Source organism: Melospiza georgiana, chromosome 2 (assembly GCF_028018845.1).
Source record: "Melospiza georgiana isolate bMelGeo1 chromosome 2, bMelGeo1.pri, whole genome shotgun sequence".
Lineage (NCBI taxonomy): Eukaryota > Metazoa > Chordata > Aves > Passeriformes > Passerellidae > Melospiza > Melospiza georgiana.
The window spans coordinates 56,147,665-56,160,146 of NC_080431.1; positions in this window are offsets into that span (position 1 = coordinate 56,147,665).

The following is a 12,482-nucleotide window of genomic DNA, read 5'->3' on the forward strand; positions in this document are numbered from 1 at the left end:
AGACACCATCAAATTTAGATGATAGAAATGCTCTACAATAGAAAGAAATGACAGAAATATCAGTGGTGAGGGGACTTATTGCTGGGGCCAGCCCATCTCTGGATGGGTCTTCATTAACACAGGCAGATGGGAGATTTCTGTAGGGGAGAAAGATGTTAATGCAAGCCTGTGCCACAAACCAGGAGTCAAGCATCCTCTTTTACAACCTCTGGCTTGTGTCCAGCCTTTAACCTCCCAAATTCCTGCAGATTCTCTGTGTGGAGACCAGCAATGCCTGGCTCTGGCTGAGACTTGGATAGCTTTTTTGGACAACTTTGCTCAGCAGCACTGATGCCTGCAAAAATCCCTGCCTCAAGGTTTTCCACTGGAACCACTCTTTCCTGGTGTCTTGTTTTCTGATAAATTAGAGCTAAGCAAACAGCAGCCAAAACAGATTTAAAGGAGCCCCAACATAAACAGGAACATTTTGCTGCTGTTTTCACTTGGCTGGACCAAACACAGCTGCCTGTTGGACTGGGTAAATAGGGAGCAGGGTAGTATTACACTTCACCTCTTTATCAGGGTTCAAGGCAAACCTTTCTCTCCTTTTTTCCCCTATGTTGTGCATATTTTGGAGTTCTTTTTATAAGTCAGTTTTATTTTAAGTTTCAGTTTGGGTTTCTGGAAAATGAACTAGCTGAAGCTGATTGTGAAATTACTCCCTAGCAAAAGGCAAACAGGAATCATGCAGAAATGCTGACAGTGGGAAGAAGTTTGCACCAAAAAAAAACAACCTGTTTTTTAGGGGATTATCCTTTGGTTACTGATTATGTGCTTGCATGTTTTAACATTCTCTGTATTACAAATAAACTGGAGTTGCAAGTCTTCCATCCTGGACCAGATCTAAAGTTGAGCTGACTCCCCTCCTGCTTACAATTGTCCTGGAGAAGGGCCAGGCAGGGTGGCCAGGATTTCATGGAGGGGAGCGGTAGGAGATCCACCTTCACACCAGCTCCCAGCTCCATTACAGGCTGGAGATTTTCTAAACATGAAGTATATTATGTCTTGCAAAATACATATATTTGAATAAACAAAGTTTGTTCACCTTGACAAACTTCTGATATTCACCTTGCACGTGCTCAATGGTGTTTAAAACCTCCATGTTTCTGATTCCCCGAGGTTGATTACAAACAGGAAAATGCTTCTCTTTCTCACTAATGATTTTCCCACCTTATAACATCAGTGGATGTATTTACTGGATTTACATACTCTGACATTAGAGCACATACATTCAAAGGGAAAAGTACTTATAGAATAGCCTTACATGCTAAATTAAATCATCTTTCTCAGGTACTAGATACAAAGAGATGGTCCCTGGCTGTAACTGCTCACATTTTGGGCAGACAAGGTTAAAGACGAGGGGGCATAGATATTGTTTTCAAAAATTACAGATTGAGCAGCCCCCATCAGCCCATACAGGAAGGCCTGGTAAAAGCAGAAATTTGCTTTTATAATAAAGTATCCTTTTGTGTACAACAAATTTTCTCTTTAACACACAGCAGGTCTGTTTTGTAACAGCTTGTAGGAGCACCATACATTTCCTTTCTGGATTATTTTCATTATCACTACAACCCACAATGATTTGCAGCAGGGCAAAACCACAAATCAGTTTTCCTTTCTTGCAATTTTTGTCTGACAAGATAGTTTGGTGTAGAAGGAGACTCATTTGCATCACATCTTCCCTCTGCCTTCCCCTGCTGAGCATCCCAGTGTCTCAGTCTCACCGAGCCCTCAGTAATTTTGCTGACTCCTGTTAACTCTGCCATCCTCTGAGCATTCATCCTCCCCAAAAGGCCACACTCCTGCTCCTCTTTCTTCTCTCTGCATGGGGCTGCTCCTGCTGTTTAACGATCTCTAGCAGTAAGCAGGGAAGGCAGGAGAGTGCAGGGAATGCCAGATCAGATCAGATCCATGTCTGTGTGTCCTGGCTCTCTGGGCACAGCACACAAGCCTTGGTGTCCCTCAAGGCCCACTGTCCATGTAATGCCCCACACAGATATTACAGAATTAGGGGGGTTAGAGGAGACATCCTGGCTTATTTTCTTTAGAATCTGTTTATTGGTCTATTGTTCATTACTTTTTTCTCCAGTCCCTTTGCATCTTATGGTACTGTCCATCTTCACAACCTCCAGCGGCAACAAGTTCCGAAATTTTTCTATTTGCCATGTAAAATTTTTCTTGCTACTTTCTGTTACAAATTCATTCAAATTTCATTGAGTGCCCACACTTCTGCTATTGATGGAGAGGTGAACAAGAGCTTTTTATTCCCCTTACAGTCCCCTTCATGTTTTGTAAGCTTCTGTCATATCCTTCCTCAGCCTTCTCTTCAAATCGAGGCGATCCAGCCTTTTCAGTTTCTCTTCATGTGCAGTTTGCTCCATGCTCCTCATCATTTTAATTGCCATTCTCTATAGCTTTTTTGATTCTACTGCATCCTCTTTCAGATGTGGAGAACACAAACTCATCTGTGTGAGATCCAAGGGTGCACCAAGGTCTTACAGGATGGCTGTCCCCACCAGTATGAGATGTAGGGTCATTCTATTGAAAACAAAACAATTAACCAAAACAAAAACAAAAACAAAAGCAAAAACAAAACAAGTACAGTCAGCCTGAGAAGGTCATCAACATTCTAAAATGTCTGTAAGTAAAAGCAGTGCTGAAGAAGAAATAGAAAAGCCACTAAAAAATGAAGATGCAGCCTAAAGAGCACAAAAGGAAGATGGTGCTTAGAGCAATCAGAAATTTGCTATTGAGGCCTTAGGGAAGGCACTCCTTGGCACAGTGCCATGTGGTAAAGAAATCCCAGGAAGCTCCCGGGGGCAGGGATTCGAGGGATAGAAAACAGGAGAAAGGGCTGGAGCAACTTCTGGGTTTAATTTCCCCCTTCTTCCCCCTGGAAGAGGGGGAAATGAAAGCAAAACCTTCTCTTCTACGTTTTGTGGCTGTTAAAAGAAGCAAATAAACAAAAACAGAAAATAAAAACAAAACAAAGGAAAAGGCTAAAAAAGAAAGCCTATTTTCTAGAGAATACACCTTAATGGTCTTCAAAATAAAGAAGTTAGAGGAAAACCCACCCTGAACCTGATTTTTAACAGTGAAAAGTAACTGATTGAAAGTAGTAACAACTGAGAGTGGAGCTACTTAAATTTAGATTACCACCGGGTATATTCCCAGTGCAAATGCCTATGATTTTATGAAAGCAATCCAATTAGTCACAAGTGACTGGGACTAAGGATTAAAATCAGCCACGATGGGAAAAGGCTGAAAGATACAATCTGCAATTTGTGGTAGAAGATGATGCTCCTGGAAAAGGGCATAAAGGCAAGGAGGCTTCACAAGGGAAGGGAGGTAAAAGAGGGAAACTGCATTAGCAATAAAAGAAGGGAGTCAGAGTGACAAGATAAAGAAAGTCAGATGATTCTGATACAGAAAAGATAAGGGCAGAAGAGAAGAAAATAGGAAAAGGGTGTATAATGTAAAAAAACTCTTCAGTTAGGCAAGAGATTTTGAGTATTTATAAGGACAACCTAGGTGAGGGTAAATATCTGTGCTATCTCTACTCCCATTCCTCATCTCTACTCCCCATGACCAGCTTATCAATGTGTTTGTAGGATGAACCAGCAGTATAAGGGGCTGGAGAAAGTCAGTCCTGCCCCTAATATGCAAGAAACAATTATTTAGACAGCAGACACAGCTCTCAGTGAAAAATTTCATCTGGCTAGGTGGAAAATGAAGAAATATTCTCTTTCAATAAACATGAACAGCAACAAAAATACAAGCAAAACCTTAAAGCTGCAATTACTTTGGGTGAATTCTTGGACAGGGCCAAAACTGTGGCTCTGTAGGTGTTTATAAGCCTGGAATTGTCCTCCATGGGCACATATCCATGCTTTAGATCCAAGCTAGCTTCTGAATAATTTGATGCTAGGCTGCTTGTTCTGGCTTTAGGACCTCATTTGGTATTTAAGCATGCAACTATTCTTACCACTTTACTACCTCATAATCTTTGCTACATGGCGTTTCAGATGAGGGCAGAGATCTGGCATCCATCTACAACACTGCCGGAGAGGCAGAGTAAGAGGGGCAGGTGAGTGAATTCAATCTCCTGCTGCAAGCAGGTGCAAGGGGATGCAGGAGGAGGGCCGGGCAGAGCCCTCTCCTTGCCTTTCTTTCAATCTTGTGGCTGGATAGCAGGGCACAAGGAGAGAGGAAAGATTCAGATGAGACTGCCAGCATCAGGGCAATAAAATATCTGCCTATTCAGAGCTGTGGTTTCGGATGCGAAGCGCAGCAGAGCAGCCCATTCCTCTCACGTGTGTGTGTGCCCAGGCTCCTCCCGCCCCAGCCTGTTCCTGACTCCAGCCGAGAGCTTACAGCACCCGGGGTGGGGGAACTGAGGCACAGAGATTAAGTGACCTCCCCACCAGTGGTGACAACCACGAAAAAACCCAGATTTCCTGCTTTGCTGTTTCCACCACAGGCTCTGCAAAGCTCTCCCTTGCTTGTCCCCCTGCTCCAAGCAAACCTCTCCACATCATCAGCAAACAATGGCATCAGGGTTGCTGGGGCTCAGGCAGGGCAATTTCCATCTGTTCTTCTCACTTCCCTTTCTCTTCCCACAGAGCTCACTAACTTCTAGTGCCGGTGCCAAAAGCAGAAAGGGTCCCACTGGCCGAGTGGATCCCTATTGCCTCTCCCAGGTATCCTCCAAGGCTCTCCAGAGCCCCTCCATCTTCTGCACAGGGACAGGGGACAGGCACAGACCCACCTGTGTCCATCACCTGCAGGCTCCATCATACAGCCTGTGGCACTGCAAATGGGAACAAGGATCCTGCCAGCTGCGGGTTGGGGCTTATGGAAAGGTGAACATCGCTCTGGTGTTTTCTAAAGGAAGGGGGTTTTCTTTGTGCCTGACATGTGAACATCTGCAATGCACTGTGCTGATGTTTCTGACATAGATAGGCCTGTCTGAACTGTCATTGCCTGAAACCTGAAAAGCCTTTATTCTTGCCTGCCATTTCTAGCACATGGCAGGATCCTTCACTCCACAGTGATCACTGGCTCCCCGCTAATTTCTCCTCTCTGTTTCACTGCTCAGTGAGCATCCTCTGATCTTGCCGCTCACTTGCCCTCCCCACCTCTCTGAAATGCTGGAAGCGAGTGCCCTGCTGCCCACAGAAACACCTTTCCCTCCTTCCCTGTGTCCTGGCAGCCTCTGCACAGTCCCTGTCCCCCCCACTCAGGCTGCAGCCACCTCCTTTATCTGAGCTTGCCAGCCTTTCCTCTGCCTCTCACTCTGCCATCAAGGTCTAGAGCAGCTTCCTGTCATGTTTTCTGAGCAAATTGTATCTTAATTTCTGCCTCAAGTAATCTCTCTCTCCTGTGAGCATTTTCCATGTCATGTCTTTCTCCAAACTGTATCTTTCCTTGCTCCTGTCCCTCACACTTCCTCTGATTCTAGGGAATCTTTTCTTTACTGACCCACGATTTTAGGGTTTTCTGTTCTCAGGAGCTGGGATCTACAGGCAATGAGATACAAACTGCCCAACCAAATTGCTTTCCCCCTTCTGATTAAAGTATTTAAGCTAACTCTTGCTCTGTTGCATTTGAAGTGTACACTGCATGCATTGTTTTCTCCTGCTTTCTTTCTCCATCAGGATTTTTGGACCAAAACCTGCTTTTGATCATTGCTGCAGTTAAGACTTTTCACAAGGAATCAGCCACAGGCAACGCATTTATCAGCTTGACTCTAACATAACAATGTGTATATAGGAGAGTCAGAAAGGATTTGCAAATGTTCTGTATTACGTCTTGAAACTAGAAAGAATGAGTATCATATAAAAATGTGGATCTAAATTCAGAGCACTCCATGTATTTCCACTTGCATAGCAAAAATCAGGATATACTGTGAAGATTGAGCTTTAAATATGTGGACTATTGAAAAGTATGGTTTAGAAAGCAGATAAATGGAAAAGAGGTGTGCTGGGGCATTTCCATGTTCTGTGCTCTTTTAACACCAAGCAGCATCAATATCAAAGTTACACAGTTTATTATTAAATTTGTCTCTTTTTCCTTTTAGGAGGGGATAAAAAATTTAGTGAATGATTAGTTTTAATCTATTAAATCTGAGGTTAATGGGAGATTCTCTCAAAGGGTGAACACTGGCCAATATACATGTATACATTTTTGCTCATTTTTTTAACACACTGAAATGCAGAAAGGAACATTTTTTTTCTACTGGTTTGTTAAAATCTCACTGTCAGTGGTCTTCTCCATGGAGAGAGCTGGATTTGGAGTTTTCCTCTATGTACATTTTCTGGATTCAGCCCTTGACCAGAAGAATGTTATTTCTCTGTCTTTGGTTGCAGCCAGAAAAAACTCTGGTGTGATGGTAGACTCTTAAAGGTTTTTTCAGGATTTTACCTCTGCTGAGAGACCAAACTTCAAACAAATGCAGCCTTTCATGTGCCTGTGGGATGGAGGTCACGAGAACAGATGTGTGCACGTGTCCCCTTCCTTTAAATTCACCTGCTGAATTTGAAATATATCCATGCAGTAGGATTACTTGCGTGCTGAATTGTGTGTAGAAACTTCTACAGCTTTGGGAACTCAATGGAAAAACAAACTATGAAAAAATCAGTCAGCCCCATGCTTTACCCTCTGCTGCTCCACCCACTTCAGTCACCTGTCACAGAGCTCTGAGCTGATTCTGGTTTCCACTTATGCAACACTTGTAGCAGCTTTTCTGGACCAAGAAGGTGACTACAGAAAATGTATCCAGGGTAAGTGCATGCGATAAGAGAAAAACTTTCTGCTTCTGTAAATCTCAGTACCCAAACAGCACATTTTAAATCCACTGCATTTCTGCATCCAGAAAATCAGTAAAATCAATCTCAGAAATGCTGGTGCTGCTCAGGAGCGTGCACTTGCTTACCTGGTGAGAAAATATGACATCAGGGGATGGGAGAAATAAATGCCTACTAAATCATGTAAGTCATCTCTGCTCAGGAGTTTGGGGTTTGCACTGGCTGTTGTGTTTTTCAGAGGGAGGAGACAGAGGCAATTAGGGGGTGTCAGCCTCAATTTTGCTGTACCAACTCCTGTTGCTGTGGATGCAGTCAGGGTGAGCATCTGTTGGATGAGGAGTGTGGAGCAGCAGGCTGTTCATGAGCTGGGCTCCAGGCTGGCACTTGCAGAACTTAGGTCTCATGGCATCCTGGATGTGCTGAGGAGGATATTGCTCAAAAATATCTGGGAAAGGTTGCAGCCTACACATTCTGTCCAGAAAAATACAGACAGGAGTGTGTGTATGTACCTGGCTGGGTAAGTGCCCATCAAATTATTTTGTTTCTGCTGGGATTGTGGAATTTAAGGGTATTTTAGGCCATGCTGGAATCTCTAGTTACTTAAAGCTATGCCAACCCAAACAAACTCAGTTTCCAGTTTGCAGATAGCTGTCTCCAAACTGGTCACCACTGTGGTGTCTGTGGGGGGAGATAAGCAATTCCACAGCATAGTTAATCTCTTCCAGGCAATTTTCTTGATCACAAAAGCATCGCTCTGAGAACCAAGTCCTGTGCTCCTGACATCAGTGTGAGTCCTCAACAAGAGGTGTCTTTTGGCCTCAAGCACCTCTTGGACTCCAAGTAAAGTACATGTTTACATTCCCATGAAGTCATTTGGTCTTAATCATATGCTGAAGAGTTTTGCAGAGTTTAGCCAAAGTTTGGGTGTTTGGTGGTAACTGTAAAGACTTACAACAGAAAGTCAGAAAAAACCAATCAACTGCTCTTCACGTAACATTAGCCCCCTAATTAATTTACAAATCTACCTGACAGATGCAATTTTTATTTTCAGCTGTTTTACTTGTGATCTCTTTAGCTGTTTTGTTTCCTGTAGCCTGAGTAAATATTTGACTTTGTCCTCTAAGTCACTGCATACCATTGTCTAACCTAATAAAACCTTTTATTTCATTAGCACCAGTTTATCTAATGTTCCAGACTAATTGAGAGTGGATTTCCAAGAAGAAAAAGGAAGAACATGTTCACAACCACAGACACCTCCTCACCTGTTTATGAAAGACAACACGGCTCTGCAGGACAGAAAAAATACCGGTAAAAAATACCACATCTCACCTTTCTGCAATTTTCTCAGTCCATATCAATTCCCCGAAGTGGAAGCCAGGTCATTCATTCAGTGTTTACATAAAAATGTGAGCTTGAAAGGAAGGTCACTATTTTCCTCTGCCCAGTAGGGATTACTGGAACAGACTCTGCACTTCCCTGTGTGGAAATCACCTCTCTTCCCGGGCTCTGCCTTAGCAATCAGAGGGGAGGAGGTGCTGCTTCCAAAAGTCCATGTTGTTCTTATGCTGGGGGCCCCAGAGCTGGACACGGCACTCCAGGTGGGATTTCACAAGAGCAGATTAAAGGGGCACAATCAACTCCCTCACCCTCCTGGCCAGGATGCTTTTGATGCAGCACTGGGTATGCTTGGCAGTTTTCAGTCCTTTTGCCATTCTGGATATAGAAACATAAAACTCAAAGGACTTTCTAAACTGATCATGTTTAATTAGAAATCTGACACATTGTTATCACTACTGTGATATTCCTGACTGCTGCCAAGAAGGCCTGGGGAAGAGGGTCAACAGAAATTCATGTATTTTATAAAATAACCAAATGTTGCATGAGTGTGTTCAAGTAGAAAATATTACTGCTGTGAGAACACATCCAGTCTGTTCTGCTTGGGTAGACTGGAGCACCAGACCTGAGGCACAGGTTTCTCTCTGAGCCAAAGCTGGGGATGGATCTTCACAGGGATAAAGTTTTGTTGTTTCTACAGCATTTAGGTGTGAGGCAGCAGGGCCACCAGATCCAAAGGCAGAAGGGTTGAAGCGTCAATCTGGGTTGACAGATTTCTGACTGAACGGCTGCTGAAGTGAAGGTTTTATTTCACCTTCACAAATCAAATAGCTTATCTGGTAATTTTCCTGCTCTTTTGAGCTGAGAAGGAGATGGACAGCCCTATCCCAAGCTGTGAATTGCACTCAGGACAGAGGTAATGGAGGGTGCAGAGAACCTGTCCTTTGTGTACAGGGGCAAGTCTCTCCTGCTGAACTAGGCAGGTGTCCTCAGAGAACACCTTGCTCTGAGGACACCTGGGAAGGGCTGGAGAGGGCAGATGTGCTCTACAGTCTCTCCAGTGGGGCCTTGGGAGCTGGATGTGTGACCAAGGCTTCTCACCTGTGTCCGGATTTTGAAACCACTGGATGCAGTAATTCATGATTAGAAATGTTGCACTTGGACAGCTCCTACAACAGAGGGTACAAGGGGAATCAAGAAACTGGGATGGCCACGCAGAACTGCTACAGACAGCCAGGAAAAGACCATTAAGGATTTCCCCGTAACTTGGTCCTTCTGAGGAGCATTTTTTGAGACATTTCTAAGGGAGAAGACCTTTAAGAGCTTAGCCAGTCTTTTAAGAGTCATTCTCTGAAAATCATTCATAAATTCCTATTAAAAGTTCATGAAGCTGCCAGGCTACAAACAAGGATACCAAAACACTAAGGAAAAAAGGAAAAATTATTAGAATAAAATATATGTCCTCTTCTGACTTTCTGATCTTTCAAGGTCAACTGCAGATCCAAAGAATGATCTCATGTCCTGCCTCTACAGCCTGGCACTGCTGCCAGGACCCCTCTCAGAGCCAAGACTCAACAGAGTTTCAGCCCCATGCTCTGCCCCTTCAAAACTTGCCCTCACCCAGCAAATGTGTCATGGCTGGCCAGGGATCGGCACAGGATGCACCCAGACAGCTCAATTTTCTTCCCTTTTCACTTTCTCTGTGACTCCTGGAATGTGTTTGCACATGGTGGAAAAAATGCAGAGAGGAGGGAGAAGCAGCCAGGAACATCACCCTCCCTGCTGGCGCTCAGCTCTGGGGTTGGTGGCTTGTGCCAGCATTGGTAGCCAAAAAAGTTGGAGGAGACCCTGATGCCTGGAGCACAGATTAGATTAATTTTTGGGGGTAATCCTTTATTTTTAAATTAAAAAGAAAAATGTATAATCTGCACAAACTCAGTTAACACAGGCTTGCAGTGAGAGGCGAAATCTGTTTTGATCAGAAAACTGGCTTGTAATGAGTACAAAATTTTTCACAAACTTTCAAACCCATCTTTTCCTCCCCTTTTTCATTAATGGGCATCTTTTATCCTGTCCTAAGCAACAGCAACCAGACTAATTAGTTTAACGAGTACAACAAATGGTTTTATTGACAAAAAAGGACCCTTTGAAATATACATTACATTCACAGAGGATTAAATTACACCCTATTATCCATTTTCCATAAAATAAAGATTACTTTGATAAATCACAACTAATGTTATCTTTGGCTGATAAGAACTCACTACTTATTTGTGTGGCTTCTATAAATAGTGTGTTCTGATTATTTTTCCTCCCTAAAATAGTCAATGATACAGTCTGCCAGGCATTTTCCTGCAATTTGACAATGCCACATCTGTGAACGAAACAGCAAGTGAAAGCTTCATTGTCTGAATATGAAACATGCAACAGTCTCTTTCTTTTTCACCAGCTCCTCTGCAGTAATCTATCAAATACCTTTCAGCCATATCTTGCTCCATCAAGGTTTTCTTATTACTAAAGCAAGGAAGTCAAAACAAACTCCTTTTGTTAAGAGCAAAGCCTTTGTGGTTCATCTTTCCATTGTATGCAAAGTCAGCGTGACAACTGTAGCATGAGGGGGTTGTGCCCTCATTTAGGCCTTAATGCACACAGGATATGCACAGTAATGTACAAAAGCGTGCATTTTCAGGTGTAAAGGGCTCCTTTGGGCTTTGCCTTTCCTTAGCTTTGCACCAGAGGATTCTGCAGATTGCTGGAAATCTACCGGCACCATCTCCAGGTGGGTAAAGAGTTGGTGGAGGACCAAGCCAGGAACAATGTCCTGTGTTTATTCAGACCTGCATTAGCACTGCACAAAGTGGCTCTTTACTGAAGGATGGAGATAGTTAGGATATTGCAAAAGGATCTTTGTGTGCCAAAAGTTTTACACACCTTTTGAGCATTTGGTAACAATGCGCACCAGAAAGGGACATCCCCACTGGATCACAGTTCAGCCACCTCGCTGGGCAACCAACAGCTCAGCACAGCACAGCAGCACACCAGCACCTTTAAAAACTTCCAATGACTTTGATTCTGAAAAGCTGAAGCCCATTTCCTGCTGTGCAGTGGACCACCAGAGAGATCTGCTCTGCCACATGAATGGCATTGCCTCTCCTACCCCTCAGGACAAATATCCAAGTTCAAATTATATTAATTTCCCATTTTTTGAAATTCTTTCAAGAAACACATTTGTTCTGAGTTCAACTACTGCTTTGTATGCACTGGCTGACTCAAAGCATCTCATTTTACTGTAAATATTCAGGGGTTAGAACTCGTGTAGCAGTTGCTGGATCGGCTTGAAATAAAGTTTGTAAAGTTCTTAAGACTGGTGGGAAAAAGATGTAGTTCTGGAAATCTTTAACAAGTAAATTCAATATGTGAGTCGAATATAATATTTTTGAAAATCCTCTGAACTTCTCAAATATAGCATCAATTTAACATCCATTTGCAGCATCTAACCCTAGCTGGGCCATTTTGGATGGGTGTTCTCATCATAAGCAAATGTCTCTTTTCCCACATTCTCCCTCAGAAGCAGGTGGCAGTAAATTTCAAATAAACCCACACCCATGTCTGTGTTCCTTTCTGGAGGGTGTGTTTTGTTCATGGAAATATGTCTAACCTCTCTGTTTAATTTTCAAAATTTTATAAGTGTCCCACCCCCTGGGTTGCCCACAAAGTGATTCAGCAAGCCAAGCAAAGGGATCAAAGAACAGTTACATTTTTTTTAAGCGAATGGAAAAGTTTAGCAGTTCTGAAAGTATTTTCCTTGAACACATATTTCAAAACATTAATAAAAATAATTACAGCTGAGTCTAACAGACAAAATGCAGGGCTAGAGTAATAAATTTTAGAGAACAGGGAGGAGCACTCTGAAGTGCCGCAAAACAAATAGATTATTGCCTTTCCAAACCCCTGCAAACTTCTCTTTTCCTGTAATAGAAAATAAAAAATCACCATGGCTGGGCTGCTGCTTGCTTGCTGTAAGTAAAACAACTTTAATATTGTATTTCCTCAGCGGTGTGCACATTTATAAAGCAGGAAGGAGGAATTTGTACACGTAGGAGTGAACGCATAGGAATTGCCACCAGCACCGACCAATCACCTTGGGTCCAACCCAAGCCCAACTCTTTATCTTGATGCTCACTGGATACTCTGTGGGTGATAAAGTCCTGGGAACCTGATTCTGTTTCAGGGGCTCATATATTGGAATCAAAGATAAGGTCCTGATGTAACAAATGGAGGAAGATCCAGACCTTGGAGGTC